Source organism: Alligator mississippiensis, chromosome 12 (assembly GCF_030867095.1).
Source record: "Alligator mississippiensis isolate rAllMis1 chromosome 12, rAllMis1, whole genome shotgun sequence".
NCBI lineage: Eukaryota > Metazoa > Chordata > Crocodylia > Alligatoridae > Alligator > Alligator mississippiensis.
In genome coordinates, this window is record NC_081835.1 from 43,308,058 (window position 1) to 43,314,234 (window position 6,177).

Sequence of the window (6,177 nt, forward strand, 5' to 3'; positions counted from 1 at the left end):
AACCTAGTCTGGGTGCTGGACCCTCAGCTCCTATCCTCTCCCTTGGCTGCCAGACCCCCTGGGCCTATCCCTGCCCGGCTCTGGGCCCCCTGGCCCCTGTCTCCAACCCTCTCAGGTTGCTGCTCTCTCGAGCTCCAGGCCCAGGCTCTGCCCCTCTCTGAGCTTGCTGCTCTCTCAGACTCCAAGCTCTGGCCCCTAGCTCTGCCCTTCACCAGGCCCTGGGCCTTCTGCTCCCCAGACTCTGTCTATACCTTGAACCTGCCCCTAGAAGGAGTTCAAGGTAATCATGTGCCCGTAGGATATTAATGGGACCTCCAAAACCACCCCTCACAGGCCCACCCAGACTACTGGTTAAAACCCAAACACAAGTTTGTCCCCTTTTGTAGCAACACAAGCACCTGACCCACTGGCCCCCTACCACCCTTCTTCCAGGCCCTGAATCAGGGCTCTTGGGTTGCTCTCAAGGCTCCCTCCCAGGGAGTCATCAGTAGCAACTGCTTCACACCAAGGTTTCCTCCCATTGCTGCTTCCTGGGTCTCACCCCTTGCTCTACCTCTGACTCTGGCTTATATACTCCTAAAGCCCTGCCCCCTTCTGGTCATGTGACTCCCCTGTCAGCTGGCATGATCTCAGGGCTGTGTCAGTGGGGACTGCTGGCTGCCTGAGTCTGTGCTACAAACACCTTGCCCTTAAAAGGGCAATGCCACTTTCCAGTAACAGGGCAAGGGTTCCCTGTTGCAGTCAGTAATATAGACCTTCACACCTGCTAAGCCCTCTAGCATCTGGCTCATTCTGCAGTGAAATACTTCTGGAGATGAGCATATTCCAAAAGGCTGTCTTAGGAAGCAATATAGTGTTGAAAAAGTGTGTTGAAAGTGCAGATTTTGGAGGTATCAGTGTCCAAAGGAATCTGACAAAATCCTGCTGATGCACCTAGATTGCTGAAGAATTAGGCTCCCACCATCACTGACAAGAGTTCACTTGTGGGTAAGTGAAAGATCAACTCCTTTGTGTCTATATATATAGCTGTAGTCCGCCTCCTTTTTTCTCCACAGTCTAGGGAGTGGACCCAGTCCTTTTGTTCTTCTTTTCTCCTAATTATACCATTCACTACCATATTTTATAGCTTTTCTTTTAGACTTTTTCTTAAAGCATGTGGGTTATTTTGTGGCATGTGTCACTGGTTCTGCATCTTCTCTTAATCATATTCTGCATGATACTGTGAATTCTGTGAATACATCTTCATACAATGCTATTAGTGACTTCAAACTTGATTCAGTGCCATCTTCCAGCCTTTATGTCAGTGGTTCCCGACCTTTTTCATACCGTGGACTGGCAAACTGTGGACCGGAAGTGACTGCGGACCATCATACTGCGGACCATCATACTGCGGACCAGCATATTATGGACTGGAATCCAACCCTTCGTGGCCTGGTGATTGGGAACCTCTGCTCTATGTTATATATATCCTTTTAATGGGCATGTCTACCTGAGGCACTTTACTGTGCAGCAGACTACCATCACTGTCTTCACATGCACAGCTTTTAGGGTGCACAAAACTAATTAACTCTGTAGGAGGGTAGTCTTTTAAAATACAAGGACTACCCTGCTGCAGAGTTTTTTCATGTGCAGCAGCGCACGTGTAGATGCTTCCTCAGCTGGAAAAATCCCTGCCATGACAACAAGTGTCCTCTTCCCCTTGCTCAGAACTGGACACAAGATGTATGTTAAATGCTGCAGCCCAGGCTAGGAATTTTGACAGTGGTGTGTCTATGCTCCTGCTGAGACTAAAACCTCTGTTCCTAGCTAGAGGGTCTTGCCCTTCTGCTCAGGATCAGACCAATCACCACATTGGAAATCAGGAAGGAGTTTTACCCCATGGTCAGATTGATTTAGACTGTGTATACTTTTTCCTTCCTCTGTAGAAGGGACACAGCTCTCTTCCCTGGATCTCTCCAGGGCATCTTACCAGCCCCTGTAGCAGCCCCTACTTTACCTGTGGTAGGTTACGGTTCTACACCTTATAGATGTGTAACAGGGTTTCATAGTTTCTAGGGCTGGAAGGGACCTGAACAGATCATCAAGTCCAACCCCCTGCCCTGGGCAGGAACGAGTGCTGGCATCATAATACCCCAGCCAGATATCTATCCAACCTTCTCTTGAAGACCCCCAAAGTAGGGGAGAACGCCACCTCCCTTGGGAGCCCATTCCAGAGCCTGGCAGCCCTAACTGTAAAGTAATGCCTCCTGATATCAAGCCTGAACCTGCTCTCAATCAATTTGTGATTCCTTGTTATCCCAGGTGGTGCCCGGGGGAACAGAGCCTCACCTATTTTCCACTGGTCCTTCCTGGTGAATTTATAGATGGCCAACAGATCCCTTCTCAGTCTTCTCTTGTGGAGGCTAAATAGATTCAGGCCCTTTAGTCTATCTTCATAGGGCCCGGCCTGCTGCCCCCTGACCATGTGAGTGGCTCTCCTCTGGACCCTCTCAAGGTTAGTCACATCCCTCTTGAAGTGCGGCACCCAGAACTGGACGCAGTACTCCAACTGCAGCCTGACTAGTGCCACATAGAGGGGAAGGATCACCTCCCTGGACCTGCTTCTGTAGATGCACGACAAGGTGCTCTTAGCCTTACTAACCGCTTCCTCGCATTGCTGGCTCATGTCCATCCTGGTGTCAACAATGACTCCAAGATCCCTTTCAGCCACTGTGTTGTTGAGAAGGGTATTCCCCAGCCTATAGATATGTTGCAGGTTCCTTCTCCCTAGATGCAGCACCTTGCACTTGTCTGCATTGAGTTCCATTTTATTCTCATCTGCCCACCTCTGTAACTGGTCTAGATCTAGCTGGATTTTGTCCTTCCCCTCCAGTGTGCCCACTTCTCCCCTCATCTTTGTGTCATCAGCGAATTTGGACAGCGTGCTTTCCACGCCCACCTCCGAGTCACTGCTAAAGACGCTGAACAGTGCAGGCCCGAGGACCGAGCCCTGGGGAACTCCACTGCCCACATCCCTCCAGGTCGAAAACGACCCATCCACCACCACTCTCTGGGTGCGACCATTGAGCCAATTTGCCACCCATTTGACTGTGTAGATGTCAATGCCACAGTCACCTAGTTGATTACATAGTTTTAGTAATAGGTTAGACAAGGATTTGTATGGGATAGTTTGGCCAAGGATGATTCTGCCTCAGGCAGATGGTTGCACTAAATGACCTTCAAAGGTCCCTCCTAGCTCTACTTTTTGATGATACTATGAATCCTCAAACATACATCCCAGCAGGGCCTGCTCTGCCTCCCGCACTAAGGATTATTGAAGTAGGATTCTTTTCCTTCCCAGTGGTTCGTGTTTTGGTTGGGGGTTATATTTGTGTGACACTCAGTGGGCACATCTACACATGCAAGTAATGCAAGGCAATAAACTACAGAGTTTATTGCTCCTGGGTGCCACATCTACACATGTGCCACAGCACGTTGAGGCAGGTCAGAGCAGCCCCAGCTGACAGGGGGCCCTGCAGGTCAGCCTGCTAGCGCGGGGCTGTTCCCCCTGGCTCAACATGCTGCGGAGGGGCTGGCTGGGGCACAAGGCTGGTCCGGTATGGGGCTAGCCAGTAGGCAGCCCCTGCACTGAAGCACCCTTGCACCCCAGCCAGCCGGGTCAGCATCTACACATGCTCAGCTAAGGAGTAAAAAACTCCACAGCAGGATAATACTTGTAAGTACTTACAAGTATTATCCTGCTGTGGAGTTAGTTTACTTCAGCCTAAAAGGGGCACATGTAGATGTGTGATGTTTACTGTGGAGCTAATTAAGCTACTCCACAGTAAATGTCTTATGTAGATGCTCCCAGTGTCAAGCAACATGATGCCATTGTTCCAATTTAGGATGAAAAAATACTGTTTTTGTGTGTTGATTGAAAAATTCTTAAAATATACAATCTTAAATAATTCCTTTCACTATCTCCAAGTCCAATATTTCATTTTAGTTTGTTGAACTGAACTGAAATATTTCATTTCAACTTCAGTCAACATTATACTACACACAGCCATTGCAGCACATAAAGGGAGTTGTAGCCAGTGGGCATTATGTCCCTGTTCTTATTTCTGGATCAAGATGCCAGATCTAGACTATGTCTTTCCTGATTCCCATTGGACCCAATGGGCAAATGAGGTAACTATGATGTATCATGGGGGAAAAAGTCAGCCCAGCCTGTGGAGGTCTGAGGTGCCTGAATTCCACTGCCATGAACCACAGCAGTAGTTGGAACAGACACAGATTAACATTGACATTAACCGAAACAAAACTTTGTGATTTGGTTGGAAAAACTGGAATATTTTGTTTTGGGATTTTCTAGAAAGTAAATGTTTCCTTTTGAGATATCCAACAGAAAATTGAAAAAATGTCAGCACAATTGGCTGCAGTTTTCTCTGGAGAAAAAAAACACTGACAGAATATTCTAACTAAATCTAAATATAAAGGATTTTGCTTGGAATTTTCTTGGTGCTTTTCTTCATTAATCTATTAGTCTGCAGGATAAAGTATTCTGAATCTGACATAGTATTCAACTCAACTATATAGAATCCTTTATGCAGTGACACAACTGGCAGATAAAATAGTATTTGTTTGATGCAATATATATATTTCTATAATAAAACTATGCATAATCCTTAATAAAAAGCACAACTACAGGATAACATATGGTTTTATGATCTTGATGAAGATGTGGGATTAGGATGCCAGTTTTGTGTTTCCTGATATTTGTTTAATTATAGGTCCATAGAATCATCTGACACAGTTGCCCACAATAGCAAAGGGGTTAAATCAGTAACATTAGCGGTTCCCCTTCCCTGTGTTTCTGCTTTGTGCAATTTCAGGCCAGCAATATGACCTAAACCTAAGGAGTTATGTTCAGAGCTAACACCAAGTCCAGACCGATTTCCCCTGCCCTCAGGAGGGAGATTCTCAGTATACCTTTGTGTAGCTGTGAGCAGAGTTCCACACTATAGAAGTGTTTTTGTCTCTAACTTCTCTTGCAAGCCATCCTGTCCCTGACACTCCATCAAATGAATGAACATTGAAATAATAGACGCTTGCCTATGGATTCCAGGGGTGCATCCACATGAGCCCGCACGTGCTTCCTGTGGCATCTCAAAGCAGTTTGAGGTGCCGTAAGAGGCACACTAGGAACAGAAAAACATTCCCTGCAGCATGGGCTCAAAATGTTATACTTGGAAATCTAGGTATTGTGCGGGCTGGGAGCGGTCCGAGGCTTTCAGGGGCGCGCAGCAGGCTTTGGCCAGCAGCCCTGGCACGTGGGTTGGGGAATTCGGCACGGCGGACTAGAATTAGGCACGGATGCGTAGAGGTTGATTAAAGATTATTTTACTTACACCGTAGATGGTCGCGTTGCAGGCAGGAAAACTTGCTTGCGTTGCAGTTACAGATAGAAAAGAAGAAGAGCGGACAAGAGTTCTAACCGTGAACTCTGGTCCAAGGCCGGCTGAGAGCTCTAGAACCGCGAGCCCGTCAAATCAACCGGACAAAATAACCTGAGAAGAGCTCTGGATACCACGATGAGAGTCCGAAAGGTGACTCTCCACGAAAGCGCGCAGGGAAGGGTACGTCGAGGGATCAGGCGGCGACAGGGAGAGGCTAGAGGTTGATCAGGCCCTTGTATCCTCCTTAAGGTACACGCTGGGTTCGTTAAGCTCCACAGCGCGCTTAGAGTTCTTCACGAGATGTGAAGTCCTCCTTTTCCTCCTCCAACTTGGGCAGAAACTGCTCAAGCCTCTTATACGGCTAGCAAGCCAATCACTAGCCGCCACGTGGAAATAATTTTAGAAACAGCCAATAGTGGGACACAAATTTACATACGGGTGGCGGGAACTCCTTTGCACCGGGATTGTCTCTATGCAACTGAGAATTGCACCGTGCAAAGAAAGCTCCATGTGGTGGGAAATAATTCTGCAGTGCCGAAGCACACACACAATCATACCCTTTGGGTCATGACAGCCCCCCTTGCTGAAGGCACAGCTGAATTATACCACATGCTCGTCATTCAGGTTGCCAGTAGCTCTTATAACAGGTCATTGAACTAAACGGGTAAACACAAAATCAGCTAACATAAGAAGTTCGTCTTCCAGGGATCGAATCAAATAATAGCCGGCACAAATACAT